The following is a 24,369-nucleotide window of genomic DNA, read 5'->3' on the forward strand; positions in this document are numbered from 1 at the left end:
TTTCACAGCCACAATTGCACAGTATGTTTGATGAGCACAAGCTCAAGTTCCAACCACTGGTTACAACCGGAGATGGACGAACATTAAGATTATTAAGGAAGAACGCGAAAAAACTATTCCTCAATGCGACCACGAGGACTCCATGAGGTCTCCCGACACGAACTAACTCCTGTTCTGGCAGTAGGTACAAGCAGCAACAGTCGCGAACAACGTAGGGAAACAGCAGAGCTGCCACCCAGCGCCAGCATCGTGAATTAGTGATTACGTTTTTATGAATGGGGAGTCGAGGCATTGAATGAACGGCGAAGTTCAGGCAGCTCGCGCGGGGCGGAATGAGAGTGAGTGGTAATACAGTTTCTATTCCTTGCATGGAAGCAATGCATTGTCCCTCCTCTCCCTCTTATCCTTCCGACAATTTGGTATTCTTAAGTAAAAGACAAGGGGGAGAAACGAAAGAAGTCATGCAAATGAATTAGCAGTGAAGTAACGTGAAATTGAAGATTGTACTTTTTTTTATTCGACTTTGTACGTGCAAGGGTACTTTTTAATCAATGACTTGATGACGTAACAACTTCGAGATGTTTCCTAGTACGAGGATGCCAAATGCCTCCTTTAACGATGAGCTGAGTAATGTTTATACTTTAAAAATATATTAATGTATTTAGTAACGAAGAAATCAAATTAGTAGTAACCCAATTTAGTTTATGGTATCACTATTTGACCTTCAGCCACAAAGGATCTGGGTGTCCTCACTGTCGTAATGGAAACTGGAACAAATCGAGACGATGAAACCTGCAGTTCATTTATGAATGAAAAGAATGTCAGGAGGGGCGAAACTAGTTCGCCTAGTATACAACTGCTACTGAGAGGGAGGGAACGAGAGTAATAAACCTCGGCATTCGCTGCTAGGACTCACTGTATTACCTAGCGGCTTTCTCAACGATAGCTACTGACCTGGCATTTGAAAGACCCGGATTTTGTACCTTAACATAATAAAACTTTGCCAATAAGATTTTTTTAAACCTGTTTACAGCACTATACACAAATATCATTATCTACAGGCACGCCAATACGATTTCTCTCCTGTCGTTGATAAGACGAAAAAGTCAAGAAGTTGACGACAATCAAGCTTATGCGTCCACAGACTGTTCTAGTTTCTCTTCCAATTGCGTCAGCTACAAGAAGTGAGGCGGATGTCAAGTTACACATTACAACTGTTACTAGCCTCTACTCTTTCATTCTCCCGTCCATTTGGCTACTACTACTGCTAAATACCGGGAAAAGAGTAAGCACAATTGTTTCACAACATGTAGCTATCTAATTTTCTGGTTTGCATTTCTAAGTTGAGCTTTAAAATTTCCATGTGGCACAAGCAAGTCCCTGCGGAACCATATTCTCAGGAAGTGTGGGGAAAAAGAACAGGACATTCCGGACACTAGTCTACATTTAAATCAGAGCTCGCCCCAGGAATCGAACTTGGAGTAACTCGAAGCAATACGTTACACGCAAGCCTTCAGATTCACAATTAAGTAAGATAGTTAATTGTCTGGAGTTTAACGAACCTCTTCAGTACTACCGATATGTGCGAAACTAGCCTAACAATTTCATTAAATCTCAATCATATTAGATTCCATCTGAAACCGAACTTGGATCTCCCGGAATCTAAAGTAAGAGCGCTAATCACTTAGCCATTAGAGAAACCACAATTACTAACATTAAGAGTCAATTGAGATACTGAATTTACATCCAGTTTCATCTCTCTCGCCCAAACCTGAACCAAACAAAACTAAAATGTCAAGTACTAGTGTGAGTCAAACTGCACTGATTAGGCCTTGAAAATTTATATTTAAAAAAGAAAATGTCGGCAATTTGTACTAATTCTACGGGGAGACACTGTAAATATACGTACTTACGCGATACTAGATTATGAAATGAGAATTCGAATTATCTTCAGCCGTTCATGAATACTTTTCCTCACAGTTTGAGAAATTGAGGTGATTCTAGGGGACGCTATTGTAAATTATTATTACCCACTACATCACTATGAGTTTTGAGCTTCGTTTTCGAGTTTTTTAAAAGTACACTAGGATATAGACGTTCGGTCATTTTATTATGGGTCAATGCTTAGACATAATACTCAAATTGGAATACAGGCAAATTTATTTATTTATTTATTTATGACTTCTTTTACGTGTTTTTAATTCCTTTTGATTAGATAAACAGAGAAAACCTGAAAACTAGACAAAATAATATACAGATATATATATGAACCATGTCTCTTGGATTTTTTAAAAGAAAAAAGTCCTTAAAACTAATAAAAACGTGTTGTATTCATACTAGTACTATTTAAGAAATAATTAAATTCTAAAGAATTTTCATCATATTTTGCAGACAAATTTAGTTAAGAGCCTGACATATTAAATATAATACAAAATTTACCATTTTTCTTTTGCTTGTTTTTCGTAAGTGAAAGGAGATAGTGAAATGCAACTTACCACAATCATAGATAATGTTATTCAACAACAGAAAATATAAACCTGAAGAATTGTCAGCGTTGCCATCCATAGAAATTACAGTGTTACCAGAATAATATTTCCTCCAAAATCTAACTTAAGGCAACGACTAGAGGAACGAACTCAACTGCATTTGATTACGTATCATGTTGTCTTGGAATCCTGTGAACTACTTTATAAAATAATAGTTGTATTTGGTTTGTAAAAAAAACAAAGTAGTTCCAACATATAGTTATTAAAATTAAATTGTACTGTTATTTAAAAAAGAGTTCACAGGATACCAAAACATGATACGTAATCAAATGCAGTTGAGTTCGTTTCTCTAGTTGCTGCCTTAACTTAGATTTTGAGGGAAATGTTATTCTGGCAACACTAATTTCTACGGATGACAGCACTGAAAATTCTTCAGGTTCATATTTTCTGTTGTAGAGTAACATTACCTATGATTGTGGTAAGTTGCATTTCATTATCTCCTTTCACTCACGAAAACCAAGAAAAAGAAAAATGGTAGAATTTGTATTATTTTTATTGTCAGGCTCTTAAGTTTCATTCAAAATAAAATTCCTTTTTGTTGTCGTTGGTGAAATAATTGCAAAACACGATAAGTAATTTGGAAAACACAGATAGTACAATAAAATATTTCAATGTTCACACGTAACAAACATAATCATAATATGACGTTATATCTTTCTCAGCTGGAAATATGTCCAAACCTTTGATCATTTTATTTTATAGTACATTCTAGGAAGATTTGTTCTTTAAATTTCAATTTACAGTTATTTTGAAAAATTAAAATATTTTATTTGGATTACTCAAAGCAAAAAATCAATGCAACTCAGCAGACAACATTCCATCACTCCTCACCACGCACAATCGATTCAGAAGCTAAGAGTTTCTTTCTTGACAGCACATTCATTTCACAATTACTTGCTGTATATGGTATTAGGCAATTAAACCTTCAATTGCTCATTATGAACACAAATTAACAACATGGTATCTGAAGGAAATAAACTTCAGGAGTCGATTGTACAAAACTACATATATTTGTAAAAGTCTGCAGGACATAACTCCAACCGTTCCTACCGTAGAATTCAATAATCGTATTTTCAATTTAACACTAAAATCATTTTGTCTACAATATACAATGTTACATCATGTCTATTTCATGTCTAAAGGTTTCTACTGGTCAGGAAAGTCAGGGAAAATGGTGCGGGGCAGGGAAGCTCAGAAAAAAAAAAGACTGGAAATCAGGGAAAGTCAGGGAAACATACAAAATATATGTTTTCTAACATCAATTGTATACCGATTTCAGCTTAGCCAACAATTATAATGGACGAGGTTCATATTTTTATGGAAGGTAAGTGGAATGTACATATGAGCAACTGATTACTATTTGTTTCTATAGAATAAATGTTCTCATATATAAATATTCACCGTTATTTATTCTTTATTTATATGTCAACGTCATCCGACATCTGTCATGAAAGTCAGGGAATTTCCTGTCAGTCAGGGAAAGTCTGGGAGAAGTCAGGGAAATAGATTTATCCAGATCAGTAGGAACTCGGTTACACTACTTAATTCATCCATTATTGTAACAATGTTGAGTACCTGGGCCGTATTTGTTACATAGCCCGCCCATTTATTCGGAAATTTACTTTTCTGATTTCTTTGAAATTATCTTTATTTCTTTTTCAAGTCTAGTGTGAATGAATTTCCATAATATATAAAATTAAAGTTAAAATTAAATACCACAAAATTTAACTTTCGTGAAATATGGAACATTTAAAAATGAAGAATTGACGAAAAAATTTACAACTACAATCACAGTTCACTTCAAAGAAAAAAAAAGAATTTCCCATATAAATTAATGGTCTAAAAAACAAATATGGCGCGTAGAATGTTAATACCAGTACAATAGCTTTCTTTAAGTTCTTAAAGATTTTTTTTTTTTTTTTTTTCAAGATCCCATAAAAATCTACCTAAAATGTTTCCAAATTTGGGGTAAACAATGAGCATATATTACAATCTAATAGATACTTAGCATATACTATTAGAACATTTTAGGGAAATTATTTTTAAAAAAAGTGCTTAATTTCATGCTTTAAAAAATTACACCTCTGTGCTGGAATTCTCCGCAGCTACTGCTAACTTTTCTCTCCCTGTATTAAACTAAATTATTATATAGACTACTACACACTTATATCTATTACACAATCATGCTGAAAATGTGTAAGTGCTTTTCCCGCCAGATCAACTCATTCAAGAAAATATTAAATGTATATGAATAAACATTCCAAGTAACGTTGAAGGACTTCCACGACTAGTTATCATAAAAACCTCTAAAATTCATGGAAGATTTATATTGTCATACATAATAGACAAAGGAGAATGTTTGGTTGAAGTAAATTTCAACTAGGTTATAACTCAGATAATTGTAAACATGTTAGACTGTGCAAAAGATAAAGTCACAGTTTCTGAGATAGCGGGTATTTCTTCTTGTCTTTTTGGATTAACTAATGAAATTTAAGATTTCTTTTAAATGGAGTAACTTCACATATTTTCACTCCGCGTATTTAAGACAAATATTACATATATCAGCTTTAATAATAGTAACTGATTCCATTTCCGCTATTCAAAACCTTCCCTAAATTATTGTTCCATCATAGTCAAGTGACAGTTTGAATGTATTTTCTTTACGCGTGGTCCTAGAATCAATCGCTGATAAGAGATATTTGTGTTACTTAAAAGCCCGAATAGCAGTTCGAATTCTCGATCCTATCCCAGTAGTAGAACAGACCGAGCGTAGATAGTGGTTAGAATTCTTGGTTTGCAATAAGAGGGTCCGGACCAAGCACTCGGCGGCCAGCCGTCCTGTTTTTTTTTTTTTTTTTTTTTTTTTTTTTTTTTTTTTTTTTTCAGTTTTATAAGCCAACTGATTTTCATTTACCATAGTTCGTTGATAAATCATTTCTGAACACTGCCCTCGCCATTTGACTATCTAACGACCTCTTATGATATAGTTATAGTTGGTAACTCTGCAAACGATTGTCATTAGAGTTGGGCTATACTAGATTTCACTCTTTTATTTTTCTTTTTTATAAGGTCGCAATGGGAAGAAAAGGGACTATACAAAAAAAAAGCATATTGACAAAAACAAAGAAAACCTACTGCAAGGGGTTTGCTATACGCTATCAAACATTCAAAAAATGAGTCAGATAGTATATGAAAAAATGCAATTAAATATACTAATAACTGTTTTAAAATCTCTATGTACAGGTTATTACGCTACGCCACTGAAAGTCTTAAACTATACGTACGAATCATTGAATAGTATTTAGGATACAAGGATCTTTGGATTAAAATTAGGATAAGCTGTGAAAGGGAGTATAAAAATCCTACATGTTCTTCTGCTAAATTTCGGAACGAATCGACCAATTCTAATAGTTTTCTTTGATTCAGAGCGAAAGTCATCTTCCGTAAAAGTCAGAAAACTTTATACAAATAAATTCCATGGTTCTGAAATTGAATAAATAAATAAATAAATAAATACCAACTTTTGTTTGTAAGCGTATACAGGGCCAAAAATCGAAGTCGATAAAAAGAGAACAATGAAAGAAACATTGCAGAAACCTAAACCTCTGCCTTTCGACACTAAGGTTATTGTAAGGATGCACTGTTTTTACTAGACATCTGTCAACTCTAACGAACATCCGAAGATCAACCAACAGTTTAAGAGATAATCCAAGTAGATAGAAAATGTGTACAATACCAACAAAAAATAAAGTTCTTATTTTACTGCAACATTCATCTTATTCTTGTTTAGGTGCATTGTGTAAAGAAGCGCCTTTTCATAAGGGAGTTGATCGAAAATCAGAATTTATCAATTAGAATCTAAAGCTGAAAAGCAGTGACGTCGTCAGCATTTTACTTGAACTAGAGTTTCAACTAGAACGTTATAACTATCTGTGTATGCAGTATAAATAGCCGTTGATTTTTTTAACTATAAATAAATAAATTTTAAAAATAATAATGAACAGGACTATTACCACAATGGAACGTGCTACGAAATAATCTGTTCTCTTATCCAGGTGGTAAGTCTGTCTTATTTGAGAACAGAATTACTGATACGTTTACATGCACTAATTAATTTTCAATTAATTATATTGTAATGAGTATGTGTAATATTAAACATCAAAGGTTTTATTAGTTTTACTGTCAATAACGGTCCCTGAATTTGCTGTATTTATTAGGCTTTGTGCAGCCTAAGACAAGGACCTACCGATGATATTGGCACATAGTGGCGAACCCAAGGGGAGGGCGGTGGAGGTAACTCCTCGCACACAAAGGCTTTCAATCGTAAAGGATTATACACGGTAAAATATAAATAAAAGAAAGAGGTAAGATTCGTTCATGTAGTTTTGTTGGCGCACTTTGAACACTGTTATGCTATTTAGAATCACATTACAATTAAATACCTCCCCGTCTCCCGTCCCCCCGCCCCCCCCCAAAAAAAAGCCTTCTGGCATATATATAAAACCTTAACCTTCCAGGTAACCTACATCACCTTGCTCGCCACTAAACAGATCAGAACTTTCACACTGTATTTTTATATTGTAACAGTAAAGATGTCAGGTTTAGTTTAGACCTTTTCAAGACTAACAATTGTTCATATGTATATAAAATAAATATATATAACTATAAACAATATATCTTTTGTAAAACTATAACTTGAACAGTGTTAGCCTATGTATTAAATAGGGACATTGTCCACATAAATCGAAAGTTAGGTTCCAAATTGCGCAATTTAAGTTTTGTGTCTTTTTTTCCAGAGTTCTCTTTTTTTGTGTATGTGTGAAGTTTAGCATCCCTTTTCGGCAGGAAGGCTATATGAGAAGTGGACCTACAGCTACGGTGGAATCTGACCCTCCATAACGCATTCAACGCTCACCCATCAAGAATCGAACCCAGGACCCAGTGCACTAAACACGTGCATGCTAACTACTTGATCAGTGGGGACGGCAATTACTTCTCAATATACAATGCTACATAGTGGTCATCTTTAGCCAACAGGACAGGGTTCTAGTACTAAAACGATCAACTCGTGATGTGAAACAGACATTTCAAACAGTGTTTCTTCCAGGCATGCTTCCATGTGGAAGGAATTAGCCATCCATTTTCCCTCTCGCATCTAAGATAACTTGCGATTATATATCACTCTTGTGCAGAGCAAGTCAGTTATAAAATAGTGTTCCAATGCATCCCCTCAAATTTTGAATACTTCCCTCCCTTCCTGGACAAATTTTTTAAAAAGTCTGCTTTGAAGTACACTTAATATTCTCCATTTTACTGTAGTAATTGAAAGCCCACACCAGTCAATAAGTCATGAATCAAACCATAAATGAGCGAAACAGATTCCTTTCAAGAAAGAAGCCTGAGGAACACATCATGTTCGTGACTTTCTCGAGATTCTCCTGTTTCTTTCAAATTTCTTATTTCATTAATTCTTCCATTACCATTCATATCCATTTTCCATCCATTATTTTTCCTACAGAGAAATATTCATGGAACAAACTAAAGATTTTATTTCATTTCAATTTCAGTTTAAAAACAAAATGATTTAGGATCGTTTCTGCAGACCAATAAATATAAAATGGTTATTGGACATTAAGAAAAAAGAAAAGAAATATTTAAAGAGCTTCGAAATGTGGTGTTGGAGGAAGATGAAGATAAAATGGACAGAGACAGTAAGAAATTAGGATGTTTTGAAATGGATAAGAGAGAAGAGAACGCTTCTGGCCAGCATCCTGTGTAGGAAAGCCACTTGGATTGGACATATCTTGCAAAGGAATTGTTTTCTTCATACTGCCATAGAAGGAAAGATGAAAGAAAGTGAGGAATAGGAAAAAGAAGAACACAACTGATCGATGATTTGAAAAATAGAAGAAAATATTTGGAGTTAAAAGCGGAAGCTGAAGATCGAGAAATGTGGGAGAAAGATTTCCAGAAATATTCCCAAATCTAATATAAATAAATAAATAACTAGGACCTGCCAAAAGGCAGAATATTTAAAAATAATAGTTCCACCAACAATGTTACGACGAACTACGAGGGGCGTAACAGTTTCGATTTTAGCATGGATCATAAACACTTTTTAATTATGTATCTCGGTTCTACAATTTTATTATTATTATTATTATTATTATTATAATCGATTATTAATATAATAAATTACACGTTTAATATGCCCATGAAGCTTCCTTGGTACAACTGTATTAACGTATTTGCCGTTTTCATGCAACTATTGTACCCTTTAAAAAAATCAAGAATCCGATATATATATATATATATATATATATATATATATATATATATATATATATATATATATATATATATATATATTTCAATTTTGAGCCCCTCCCCCCCATTCGATAGTGTATCAAAAACTATCAAAAAGAAGTGATGGAATTTTTCGCGTCACTCTTACCAATTCTGAGATATTGGCAAAAAAGGTCCTATTTCGGGAGATTTAAGGAGCTATATCTCGGGAACCGTAAGTCATGGAGAGATCATATTGGTGTTGATCAATACCTAAGAGGATGGTGAACATTTTGGACCAAATAGTAACGGGTGTCCACTCGCCAACTGGCGGCCGTTCCCCAAATATTGGCCAAAAAAAAAGTTCGATTTCGAGACACTGAAGGAGCTATATCTCGGGAACCGTAAGTCATAGACAGATGGTATTTTGCGAATTTTAAAATTTTGAACCCTCCATTTTGATTGAGCATGTGTCTTCGTAAAACAACACATGAAGAACACATGAAGAAACAAAACATATGGAAAAAAATTCAGTACTCAAGGAAATTATAAATGGTTAGATACATTACAGGAATTGTTTAATGAGTATAACAATAAAGTACAGAGAACAATTGGTATAAAGTCTGTAGAAGTTAATAAGAAAAATAATTCTTTTTAAGTTTGTTCTGGCAATGTTCTTGGAACATTCTCAACTGGTTTCCATTGAAATTATTGTAAATACAAATTAATCGAACGAAAATAAAATTCTTTTTCAAAGACAAAGAAGTAACATTAAATTAAATTAAATAATATCAAGTCTTGATAGACAATGTTTACAGCAAACGCGCAGAATTATCGCAGGTGGGTTTGTGCATTCGTATTCCGAAATATTTTTTTATAAGCCGGAGGAAAAATTATTCACCAAACTTGTTCGTAAACCAAATTCTTCGCCAAAGGAGAGTCCACTGTATAATGAAAAGTATCTGTGACCCATGTTAAATTTCACTTCATCAATACTAGTAGTATTGACTACTGCTCCGTCTTAAATGCTGAATGTAAAAAAAAAAAAAAAAAAAAAAAAAAAGCACCACACATACTGATCAATCTATCTTTCTGAAGTTCTTCCATTTAGCGAACGTCTTACAATACTTGATTCTCTGAACTCCTTTCATAATGATGCTTTATGATCCACTGCGCTCAGCTCCGTATACGTGTGTGTGTGTGTAAATTACAAGCTTAGGAAGCTAGAAACAAAAAATTAAAACTATGTATCCTGATGTAATGTCTGCGGCCTCGGCCTCGACAAACAGCAAACGACGGAAATCCTCCGAATGAAATGTTCAGCTTGTATGAGCACAAGCAACAAGCGGATGAGATTTTTTTTTTTTTTTTTTTTTTTTTTCATCATGCTTTCCAACGGATGAACGAGTTTGAGGTTTGGAGGCGAACGAACAACCAAACGAAGCAGCCAGCCAGCCAGCGACAGAGGAAACTTCTTCCAGGCAACCAGTGAGCCAGCACGAAAACAGTGATACCATCCTTCAACACTACGCACGGCACTAAGTTTTAATTACAAATGCGATTACGAACTCTCTGATTTTATTCACTCACGTAATATCAGTACAACAACAATCCATTTAAATACAATGAAATTCACCTCTCTTTCTTAAAAAATATTCTACTTTGACCTCCTATAAGATTGTAATATTCATGTTCAAAGGTAAATAGTATCACAAATCGTACCTACGACAATAAGTACATATGAATTTTGTTTTATTTATTTCCATCGTATTGCACTCTATTTTTATACAACTCTTACAGATCAATTGAGCTCCCTCGTGGTTGTCTGGATAGCGTACGCGTCTTTAGGGTGGGAGACCTGGGTTCGATTCCCGGTGGGTGCTCATATGGTTCAGATCCCACGTTAAGCTGTACGTTCATATCTTATACAGCCTCGCTGCTTAAGGGGACGCTGCTAAACAAATTTAAACAATCTTAGAAATCAATTAATAAATATGTTAGCATGATGTTTGATGAGGTAGTTACTGCTTCGCATGTCGAAAGTTGAGAGAAAGTTATTAATAACTTATCTTGATGTTATGAACATCTGTTGATATTGATGGAACCATAGAAGGATAATAAATATACTGAGAGGCCATGCGTTTACGTAATAGTTAGGTGGATCAGGATTGATTGGTTGGCAGGGGCAACAAGTTAGGAGCTGATATTACTAAAAAGAGAACTGTTATGGATTTGACTAGTTTAATACATTGGTTGATAATAAGGCAGGTTTTCACAGTCATAACACACTACTTGTTGCTAAATTACAAACGTCTTGCTTATTTCAACTGTTGCGTCTAGAACATCATACTACTAATTAGGATACGACGAAATAACGTTTACCAAAAGATTTAGTTGCTATTTTCATAAGACTGAATGCGAAACAAATGAAGTATAGCATATGAACACATTATTACAACAGCCAGCAGCTATTGTTGAGAGGCATTTTCTCATGTTACTGTAATAGTCATCCTGCACTGCTCTCATATTCAAGATACCCCGGTCCAATTTATCGCCTCGTTTCGCCTGAGTTTTTTCCCGCTCTCATAATAAATAAACACAAGCAATACATTTTGAATCAAGAGCATATCTTTTCAGCACTACAGTCAAATAGTTATGTTGAATTGTGTAAATTAAATATGACCTAACGGAAATTTATCCTTAATGGAAACGAATGTGATATCGTGAAAATCAATTAAGCAAAGGTTTTACTATAATAAGCAATAATGAAATAAACTCTTTGATTCAACGTCTAACGGTTAACTCCTGTAGATTCAAGGAAACAAATGATTAATATACGAGAAAGATGGAAAACAATGGAGTTGAGTCGATTTTAGTTTAGCGTCCCTTTCAGCAGCGAGGCTATATGAGACGTGGACCTACTGATTAACGTGGAATCCGAACGACATGAGCTCCCGCCGGGAATCGAACCCGGGACTCCCGCGCCAAAGGCGCGTACGCTAACCGCTTAGCCACGGAGGAGCTCTGGAAAACAATGGAATATGAAACCAAGTTGAAACGTCAGAATGCCCAGAAAACGTAACATGATGCTAGTCCCAAGCTCACATTATTTGGTATCGGACTAGGAACCCTTTCCACTGTTAACAAATATCTTTCAGAAATTTAAACTCATTTCTTACTCGTAAATGCATCGAGCTTTAGTATTTACCCTGAACATACTAATTACATCTTAAGTTATCTTCTATACTATCATCATTATTTGCTAACGCTCCAAGAATATTTATACACAAAACTTCTCTAGGAACAACAATATTACATTTGAATTTCCTCCACTGCTTATGTTAGTAGTCCCGCGTAGTGTATTCGCTAATGCTCTCGCCTGTGGTGCGAGCAGTCCCAGGTTCAATTCCCAATGGAACATTCGGTCGAGTAAGTGCAAAAACTTATCAGGCCAGTCATCCTAAGTTAGGTTTTTCTCATTTATACCAGACAAATGCAGAGATGGTACCTAACAATGGTCCCAGGCCACTTCCCATCCCTATTACTTTCTTCCTCCCCGATTCTCCAAGGGACGTCATCCTTCATACGTGGCGGGCTAACATGACCATAGATGCCGAAAGCCCAGAAATCTAATTCCTAATTCTAACCTATTGCATATGTTATGCTAAGCAGTTTCAAAATGTTTTGTATCAATTACAGTGTCAAAGACCTCGGAGGTTTCATGTATGTTCTTATGTCGATCCGATTTCTACTAGCATCTAGTATGGTACAGATACCAATTCTGTATGTTTAATTTTATTATTTTTCTAACTAAAATAACCCTAGAATTTTCCTCAATTTCCTACTTAAAACGTCTGACGCCAAGCTCTAAGAAACAAACCAATTCATGAACTATTTACCTAGCATTGATTAAAGAACAGAAAAATGTATATAAATAACAGATTCACACTTCTATTCAATCGAAGAAAATAAGAAAAATAGAATTTCAAGAAAATGGCTTAGAGTTCGTGATTTACTCTTTTAAAATTTGCCACGTACCAACGCACGCACAAATAATCTGAAAACCGTTATTCGTTTACCTTGTTGATTTCCGGTGAGTATTTCATGTTCCTCTCAACAGCATATGAACGCCCAAAACAAGACACGGAGAGGGTATAGCCCTACATAAATATAAATTTAAATATGGGATGAAATCTCAGCAGGAGCTGAACCCGGAAGAAGTAATGGAACAATAACAGGGCACTATGTAACTTTAATTAATTATATTGTTTTCCATTCACCTCCTTTACATGTGTCAGTAATAACATGAAAACAATTTTAACTTAGCGTAAAGAAGCTACCTTGTGACTAAACGGTTCGAATTCTAGTTTTCTGTATGGGAGACCCGGACTCTTTTCTGTATGGGAAACTTGTGATTTAGATCACATGTCAATCTATAGGTCTACTTTTAATATCGCTTTTGTGTTAAAGAGGGAAATTAAATCTTACAGAAACAAGAATTTGGAAAGAACTAGTCGACATATGTAGTTAGTGGTCTGTTGAGCAAGTTTGGCAAGGGCAACATCTGCGGAAAGTAGATGCAAATCAGTTCAGGAAGTGTATAATTGTTTTGATTTTTGAAATCATAGTTTACTGTACTTCCCAAATTCTATTTAGATTTTTGAAATAGGACACAATTGTGGGACGTAAAGTTCATTTTAAATAACATTAAACATTCTCTTGGAAATGCACGAAAGAAAAATCGTACTTATGTAACTCAACCACTTGCAATAATTATTCAAATACAATGAAAATGCTTATAAACATCTGATCGACAATAACGGCAAATCAAGCAGGGATACGATTGTGTAACTAGTGGTAAGAGATAACGGAACTCAAATCGTAAAATATAACATTAATTACTTCCTTTCCCGTTTAATATTCAGTGTATAGTAAATTTGATAACCACGTTTTTCGGAGATTAGTTTATATAAACGCCTTCACAATTCCCCATATCCTCGTTTCGTTCCTCGATCAACACTATGGCACCGACAGGACAGAAATAATGCAGATCTACTTCTGTAAGACCCTGGTGAACAGAACCGAAATATAACCGACAAAAAGGTTTTTATTGTTATCATCATCATCTGTTACGTTACCCCTATTTTCTTGGTTAAAAATATCATGACACTGGCTTTTAGTGCATGCATTATCTTTTTTTTTTTTTTTTTTAATTTAAAGAATTATATATTTTCTCGGTTACATTGCCACGTGTACTCCCAGACAACGACTGAACGACGACCAACTACATGAAAATCGACGAGAAGAGTTTCTTTAGATTTCTCCTGAAAATATCTACTTCGACATCCACAAAACAACATCTGGACGTTTTCAAAAAGAAATAATTATCACATGTATCTACAGAAATTAAACTGGAAATATAAAATTGAAACAAGAAAGTATCCTCAAAACTAGATGTCATGACTATACGTTCTTGAACCACGAAGAAACGAAACTAGCTATTCTAAAACTATTCTCCTGGCTTAGAAGCCCAATTTATCTAGTAGGGTAAATAGGCTAAAACCTATCTTCGAGAAGAACAATCAGAAAAAAGATAAGTCATTCTAGAAAACAATTGGAATAAATATGTAACAAATATGTATGGTAATTTATTCATTGAGAAATTAAAATATACTAGCTGAACCTGTAATGTGCATCATTCTTTTATAAGCATGAATCCCCTTCCCACATTCTCACAATACAGTATATATTTATGTCAGTTTACAGACAAGGGAAGAACGGGAGGACTCACAAAGAGACTGAATTGCTATAGACAAACATACAAACGTAGCATTTTAATATATAGATGTTGGAGTCAGTCTGTGGTAAACTTGGAGAAGTTATAGATGATGTTTCTTACGATAAATCTAAAGATTCGAGTAGTACATCTCATTAACGCTCTACAGGCTTTTTGAAGTTACAAGCATGTGACAAGTTTCCCTATTTAGATTAAAGCAAAACACCTGCAATATCCATCAACCCGCTATACATAGCCCTTTTACTGGTTGCCGGACAAAAGGATATCAACCTTAGTACCACCCCAGCGACAATCTTAATCTTATGGGCTCAAAGTGGTCCCTGGAATAATGAATAGTAAAATAACGACGCATATTTTGAAAATTTGAACGAGAACTGGCAAAATTATACATAATTTGTAATCGACCAGGGAGAACGGCACGTTCCTAAAGCTTATGGTTTCCGAGACGTCATTTTAGAAAGGAATTGGTCACAAGCATATAAATGTATTTTAATATATAAACTAATTGAACCTGTGCTATTTACACAGCGCGCAATTCTAATATGAGCGTGAATCTCCTTCCTACTTCTCACTATATCTGTGCAAGACCCTTCGTGGACACAAGTAAAGGACAGGAAGACTCTCAACTGCTATAGACAAATATACAAATGTAGTAGTTTAATAATGTTGGGGTGAGTTTGTGACAAACTTGGATAAGTGATAGATGACACCAATACATTTTTTTTTCTTTGTTATAATTCCATACCCGAGTACGCCTCATTGTGGGTCCACAAGCCTTCGAAATTGCCGGCTTGCAATAGGTTTGGTCATTGAGATTAAAGCAAAATGCCTGAAATGTCCATCAACCCGCTATACATAGCTCCTCTACTGGTTGCCTTTCACAAGGGTGTCAACCTTAACGTCCTAGTAACAATATTAAACTACTAGCATGCAAACGACGTCTAAAATAAGGAATAGAAAAATATATTTTAATATATTTAAAAAAATGAATGAGAGCTGGCAAATCTACACAAAATTTGGAATCTATCAACGAAAACGGCACGATCCTAGTCTTGTAGTTTTCGAGGTTTCATTGTCGAAAAGAATTGGCCACAAACATATAAACCTAGCATTTTAATTGATTTATATAATTGTTTAATTGATATACCTTTCTATAGCGTTAATATAACGTCAAAACTTCTGTTATAAAATTATGTTTCTAGTATTCATATACTTGATACATAAGATACAATTTGTAATATCTACCGTACATAGTCAATAACAGTTCTGTGAAAATCAGAAACTAAATCTTCCGGCATCTTTGAATTGTTTTTAGCAAAATTAATCTGATTAAATATTACTAATATCCAAATTCATATTCCCTTAATTTTGCTGCAGATGAGAAACTTGCATTTTTTGCGAAAATGCACGTAAAATCTTATATTATATATAGGGGTTTACCTTCTGCATATTGATTTATATACAGGTTTAATGATGATAAAGTATATCCTATTGAAAAAACTTCCTCATATCACTTAACGTCATGTAGAAAGGCACAGTACTACTCTTCTTCATACCAATTTATAAAGCGACAGTGAAGGACCAGTTGAGGTCTCCATTTGTTAGATAAAGAAAGCTTTTGAACATTAAAAAATGCCTACAAGCTACTGTAGTTTCAAAGTTTGCTTTCTTTTTCTTCTTCCTTTCTTTCTTCTACGTCAATGGATACTTCATTTTCACCAGGCCATCTGCATACCTGCACGCCACAATGCCCTCCAACGAATAGAGAGACAGTATGTGCTAATGCAAATAATGAAGGGTTAATCCGTCAAACCACTTTTAGTAGCTACCGTCAACATAAATTGCATAAAACCTAAGGACCAAAAATAAACGTTACTGTCAAATAAAATTAAATATTACACGTTATAGTAATATAAATCAGCTGAAGGCGTAGCAATAGAGTAGAAACAAGATATTACTTAATTAACAATTCTATTAACGCAAAACTTCGCAAGACCTTTATCTCTATATTGTAAGATAATGAAAATTAAAAAAAAAAAAAAAGTCCTTAGGTTGTGATAAAGCAGAAAATATCATAGATTAGGCTATCGGAAATCAAGATTTGATATCGAAAAACGTTGCCGACTATTTTGATATTGATATAAATATTGATAGATAAAACATAAAATGTGTAAGCATAGTTGAAAAGGGTACTTAAGGTAGTATTAAATTGCTTTTCGTGTAGAAACGCTTACGAGAAATTTCTCGACTCTTGCGAGCAACAGTAGTTTATCCACGTCTTAAATCTCAAATAGTATTTTAGTATTACATGATTCACAGTATAAAATCTATAGATTGATAAAGTGAGTGTACGAACATAATGACGAGCACTTAGATATCAACGTTTAAAAATATCAAATCACTATACAATATACTCCAAAGAAATATGGTTTAAATGTTATATCACATCCTTCGTGGATCTCTCCCAACGTGGAAGGATTTTGATAAATTCCAGACAAAATTAAGAAAAAATAACCTGGGCATAAACTTTGTACACGAATTTACAAAACGAGACAAGAAAAATCGAGAAGAAATGAGAATTCTAAAAATTTAGAGATGAGGCAAACTTATTTCTTATTTCGTCGGTAACACTCAGAGTTTGTCAACCGATGTTATCCACATCATTTATTTATTTATTTATTTTTTCAATTCTCTACTTGTTCAAACAATAACCATAATATAGAATAAGCTTCGTAGGTAGAAAGGTTGCTACCTCAGGATCAATATAAGAACACCACATCCCCCATTTTGGCTTTCTGGAAGTGTAGACAGCTAAGATTATGTATAAATATGGTCAAAATCTTACATGTATACCAACTTAAAAAAAAAGAAAAAAAAACTCTTTAGAAACCCTATATTCTCATTCATAGACAAATTTAAACCAAACAAATGTGAATCTTTGAGACCAATTGAGATAATATTTGAAGGAAATGCACTATATTTTCTACTTATGGCTGCAAGAACAAATTCATGGGTGGCCAGTCTATTTTTTTTTTTAATAATCCGAAAATGTTCCAATATTGACTTAAATTGAATCAGAACAATGGTAAAAAAAAAAAAAAAAGCATTAATTATCCGACGTAGTGATGAAAATTCGATGTCTGCATAGTATTTATGTATATTCATTTAATTGTATACAAGAAAGTGAGCTCATCCATTTACAGATTCTAAACGCATTTCTGATTTTGTTAACCAAATATATGAAAGCTTTTTCTTGCTAAGTTTCTTGTCATAACGTTACAATGAATATTTGACCAGATGGCATTGCGACCTCATGAAATAATTTTACATGCACTCCGGCTTCCTACCCCAAAACCTCTCTTTCTCTCAATGTATCATTACAGTAAGTTATCAGGATCTATATTTCGATGCATTTTCTCAATACAGTTTCAACCGTGTGATATGAACAAATGGAGAGTGATTTATAGACATGGACTACTACGTAAACAGAACATTTTGATAAAAATTCTGACACTTTCACTGTTTCCTGTAAATTTTGTTATTTTAACATATTTAATAAACCAAGAACTTTTATTTATTCATGGGAATTTTTCTCCAGGATCAATTTTCCGGACTAGGTCTGAATTCATCCCTGGAAGTTATTTTGTTCAGTGTCAAGATAGATACTTGGGTCTTGTAATGAAATCCTAAAATTTGTGTGTATATGCCCTAGTACTCTTCAATGACAGGTAGTACAGAGTTTCTTGTTTTATAGTAAGTTTTTCATTCTATTCATTGTGGAATTATGTATAATTAAATGTTCCAAAATTCATTTGATTAATGGTCATAAAAGCGTTCGTGATTTGCTCTTTGTTTTTGTTTTTATTTTTTAATTGAAATGAGACTTTCCAGTAATACTTTAGAATTGGGAGTATTTTGTACTATTATTCTTATTGATGTCTTATTACATTGATATTTCGTCAAAGAATTTCAATGTCTTTTTGCCATTGTTCTGATCCATTATTTCTGATGTCTTTACTGAATAATATTGATGACCATGCATACAGGATATTTGATCGAATAACTATTTTATTCTTGTTGCTAATTTTGGATGGACTATTTTCCGAAACTACATGTAAATCCACATACAGATTCCTAGAGTCTTCTCTAGTCATTTCGATTAGTTAACAATAATACTGATTAGAAATTTATATATACAGTATATATTTTGCCCTTTATATACTTTACCTAAACTTCCGATATATTTGGTTGATAACTAAGATATATATGCATCAATAGGCTACAGACAAAAAACATAAGTTATCTCTTGATACAACATAAAAATGTATAATTTTCCAAATCAAGACTCGTCTGCCTAGTTAAAAACTCAGCCATCTGCACCACTGTTCATTCCACCGTCAAAGAAGGAAACGTTGTTCTGTTCTTCTCTCCACCGGAAGTAAAAGTGGCAACGTCGCTCACGAAAAACGGGAAAACGGCAACAGCGCGGCGATAGAAGGAAAAGGGCAGAGGACGGGACGGGGAGGGCAGGAGTTGACGTGACGTGCAGGCGAGGTTGAAATAAGCGAAACACTCGCTCCCCGCTCTCAAATACACACGGGACAAAAACCTGGCATGGTTTCCCTGTGCTGGCACATAAAAATAGTAATTATTGTTGCACCCGCTCGAACACAACCTTCATCCGTTCTTGACTGAACTTGGGAGCCCCGGTGAGGGACCTAGTGGAAAGAAACACTGGTCTTTTATTTTTTATTATTTAAGTCACTTTTTTTAAAAGAAAAAATCTCCTTTTCCTTTTAGTTTTGCTGTAATATATCCCGTGAAGTTAAAAGAACACGAATAAAAATGCAGTTTGAAAAGTAGAATGGTTTAAGGGCAACCAGGTTTTACAAGAAACAGAAAAAAATTACATGCGTTCATTTCTGAAGAAAAAAAAAGCAATCACCATACAATGAGAACAGAAAATGTTTCCCACAGAAGGAATAGCACAGACCGTCATTAATATATCGCCACAAGCATACAGAAAAAAAAAATCAAAAGCAAGCAGTAATTTATAACTAATTAATAGCTTCTAGAACACAATCGCATTCGGAAGTCTCTTGACCAGTGAATTCACTATTTAAATAAATCTAATTTGAAATGATCAAACGCAAGGACTCCTGAATTAGATCCACTATTTCTTATGAATGAGAAAATCACAGTTTTAAAATATTGGTAACCATACTGATAGTAAAATCCATTTGCAATTTATGTCTACCGATGATTTTTTATAAAATTTATACGTCACAGGTACCTTAATACTACGTGCAACAAAAGAAAAACAATCCCCACAAAGAACTATGAATGTACTAGTCATTCGATGACAAAGCCTTAAGAAATAGCAAACAAAAAAAAAATAAATACTGTTATAATATAATATTGCAAATAAATAATCCATTACAAGTGATTATTTATCGGTTCGAATCTGTGGAACCAGTTACAATTATATGCAACAATGAGGCAGACTTATTTCTGGAACTCCCATTAAGATTATGATTCCGGTGTAAAGTGACATCACACATATCTGTAAGCCTGTCAATACATCGTTATGAATTCGAATTGAAGGCAATAAATGTGTAATGATGAAGTTCGAATTCATTGTCATAGTATAAAGGGAATAATCTATTTTGTGAGAACAAAAATGAAATCGCCATGATTATGCCTTTAAGCTAAGAGAGACGAATGATTAAGGCAAGTGAATGAAGAAAGAATGTGTGGAATGATAATGTGGAAGGAAATGGGAGGACTCCCGAGAAAACCTACGATCACGATGTTGTCCACCACAAACTCACGATCGGGGATCGAACCAGAGGTAGACGCTCCAACACTGATCCACTGTGTCCACCTCTTGTAAGAACAAAACAAATCTAGTACTATCATGGTGATAACTACATTTTATGAAAAAATATTTTTTTGCCTATAAATTTCATTGGTACAAAATAGTAACATGCAAGGAAGGAAACCATTACAATATAATTGGAAAATTAAAATATATAATGGTATCACAACTCGTAACTCCATAAAGAAAGTATGAATATGAATCGAAACAATGCAAGTGTTATTGCTTATTTATCGCATGATCACAATACCAACAGGATTTTCTTGGAAGTTACAGTCAAATGTTTCAATATGAACATACAAAAGCTGAAGAAAACTCCATACACACCTAATTCCAATGAAATTGTAGATTGTTTACTTGGGAGTGGAAATGTTCCTAATTCAGCAATGTGATGTATGATACATGGACCAACAGCAAAACGTTGCATCCGAATTCACATGTTCTCTTATTGAGAATGTAAATCGTAGATAAATATTGAAAAATCATTTTTCTGTTTTAGCTGCACGTATAGGAATATGAAATATGATTTTACTTTAAATGTCACAACTCAACTAAGTGCCAGGGCAAAGGGAATTCTTATCTTTAACTTTCCTTTTAAAATGCACATAAAACAATCAAAAATGTCAAGCGTGAAATGCACTTAACTGAATATGAATCTTTACATTATCTTTATTTAATCCGCTTTCTGAAACTAAGAGCTAAGCGAAAAACATACGTAGACAAATTAAGTACAGATAAACTGTTCAACTATGTTAGTTCTTTCACATAATAATAATAATGCCCTTCCCCGCTTGAAAAGGGGGATGTGGATCACTATTAGCAATGTTTTGTACTTAAGTCCATGCAAAATATTCATTACGTATTTTTGACTTGAAAGAAAGAAATACAGAAACATTTGTCCATTCTACGACAAAAAGTATATTCAGTGAAGTCTTACATTCGTCCTTCACTACCAGCGCACGTGCACATGAACGCACACACACATATAACTACATATACAGAGAGCGAGAGAGAGAGAGAGAGAGAGAAAGAGGGATAAGCAGCTCCTCAAAAAGTAACTAATTTGGTTGCTCACCGACCAAGAGTTGAATGAAACCATTGTGAAATCTACCCCTCAATCATGGTCGGCCACATGTTACGTAACTAGTTGTGCTGGTGACGTACATACTGCATGGTCTTCACTACAGCGAAATTAAACTACCGCTAATTTTAAAGTTTTTCTATAATATCTTCCAAATAAATAAATATATTCGAAAAACAGAAACGTAGTGAACTAGACAATACGATTTTGTATGTGATACCGTTATCACAACTCATCTATTTGCTTTCGATTTGCAATTGTAGATAGACTTAGCATTTTTTGCGGGTACTGTAAATAGCGGCATACCAAAAGCAGATAGGTAAATTGTGGTAAAGGTACCACATGCAAAATCGTATTGTCTAGTTCACTACGTTTCTGTTTTTCGAATATTTTTATTTGTTTTGAAGATACTACACAAAAACTCTAAAATTAGCGGTAGTTAAATTTCGCTGTAGTGAAGACCCTTAACTCCCAAGGACCAAATCTCTTTCAATGTGGGTGAGGCTCACACAAAACGAATATTAATACACGCTGGCTTCAACAACTCCCCCCTTCACTTCTCCACTTTCTCAGATTCATCTTGCAATTGAGTAACAACCAACGTGTATATATAATACATATATTACTGTAAAGTCATATGTATGTTTCAATGATTAAACAACCGAAGATACGAAAAAAAAAAAAAAAAACGAAAACTACAGTCATTTATCAGCTTCAAACTGCTTGTGAGTTACGTGTAAAACCTCGAAGATCGCCAAATCAAGCTGACACGAGGAATTAAAAAGAAAGAAAAATGCGTAAAACATGTCTTCCTGTATGTCAGATTGTAATATTCACAAACCCTTACTATTATTTCTATCTGATGATTTTAATTGTATAAAGAGATTATTGTTATAACCTTATACAGCTATTCAAACATTCTATAAAATTATAAGATTTTATCCATCGCATACAAAGCAGTGAGCGGTATATTTAAACCTCTAATCGTTTCTAAGTTCTTGTTTTATTTATTTATTTTAATGTTGAAATAATAATTTCATTACACTACTAACAGATTGTAAGGAAAAACAGAAAAAAATGGCTATGCGGATAATCAAATACCGATGATCTATTATTGAGCTTCTAGCAACCGTCAGTTTCCTATAGTTTTGTTAGTAATCTCTCTCTGGTCTGCTGAACGAAAAGATATCTAGAAGCAATCTGTTGGAGTGGGATATCAGATAAAGTGGAAAAAAAAATCATTATTTGATACGCACTACAAAATTTATGCAAAGTTTTTTTCTTTTCATTTCCAATTCCAATTAATTTTTGGAAAAAACCTTCAGAGATTCGTTCACACGCGGTTGAGAATCATAAATTAATCAATTAAATATTAATATCTCAAATCTGCCACTTGAGTATTAATTATCTTCAATAAACTGAGTAGTCAACAAACTAACTTATGACAAGAATCAACGGATAATAACATTCATATGTTATGGCATTCACAGTATATTAGACTTATTGTTAAAACACAAGTAGCTTAAATAAGAACTGATTTTGATTTACACCAAATTTCGAATTCCGACTTTGACTAATGCTTTAACGGCAAACATCTTACAAAGTAATTCACAGTGAATATCCCAGCATCATTGTGGCCTTGGTTCATTGAGCGATGTAAGACTCGGCTAAGGAAACGACTGCCAATTCGCAGAGAAAACTGCGTGTCTGTCCAAGGTGACCAGCCAGATTTCAGGTCTTGGACTCCGTTCAAAAAATCATACTTTATTCCCGCTTTTCTTGAAAGCTCTACAACCATTGAAAAATATCCTCGACAAATGTCACTTGTATCTATAAAGAAACATATATTCAAGTATACTCGAATTTACAAGTAATTTACAGATAACCTTACGATTACGCATCTTAAACACAGAAATTGATACATATATCCGACCACAGAGGGTATCCTACAATGCAAACAATATATGATCTGGAGGCGAATAGCTTAAAAACAGTTTCCAAACACTGACTGAAGAAAAGCGTGAACTATTATTGCAGTATCTGAATATTGTCGAAATAACTTCTAAATTTAAATATTGATATAAAATCTCATTTCACCGCTCCAGTGACATATACTCTTCTCTAGTGATATAACCTAAGCTGTGCACACAAATACTTAGCTAAGGATTAGTTTTAAAATTGATACTCTTCCCTGTGATGTGATTTGTTATCCTATTTTTATTAACACTGCACAGTACAATTCAATTTAACACCTCATCGCAACACTGGACTAAGTCAGTTCTTTTGACAAAACCTACTCCACAAGCCGTTACCAGAAAAATTCGCTTACTTGCGTACATCTATTCGCGATTTTCACTGTGCAGTACATATCTTGGTTTCTAAGAAATGCGGTTTACTCTAATATTCCAATAAGGCTCTTTAATTATAATATTTACTATAGAATAGCTTGAATCGACAATTTTGAACTTATATAGCCTATGTAAGCGTATACCTTAGTTATTATTCCAACTTGAATAGCAATGATGTTCTTACGCATCTAATGGGCACCAGTAACCAAAATAATACTTGATTATTCTTGTGACTGAAACTTATAAGGATCAAAGATTGTGTTAAATACAACGAAGCCCTGCGATACTACGAATTTATAGGGGAAGTGGATTTCCTATTGATGTCGATGTGGGTATGTGATAATGTGACAAAGGAAATTATGCATTTTAATTTCCTTTCAAGCCGGACCTTATACAGGAAAGAACTGATTTCTTCAGAGGAAATGAAGAATTTC

General features: G+C 34.0%; 1 protein-coding gene across 1 annotated transcript in view; it reads right to left on the minus strand.

Moving 5' to 3' along the window:
• Nucleotides 1-24,369, minus strand: part of sty (sprouty signaling antagonist) — a 54,082-nt gene that overhangs the window by 4,194 nt on the left and 25,519 nt on the right. The window lies entirely within an intron of this gene.

This window comes from Thermobia domestica, chromosome 3 (assembly GCF_964235325.1).
Source record: "Thermobia domestica chromosome 3, izTheDome1.hap1.1, whole genome shotgun sequence".
Taxonomy (NCBI): domain Eukaryota; kingdom Metazoa; phylum Arthropoda; class Insecta; order Zygentoma; family Lepismatidae; genus Thermobia; species Thermobia domestica.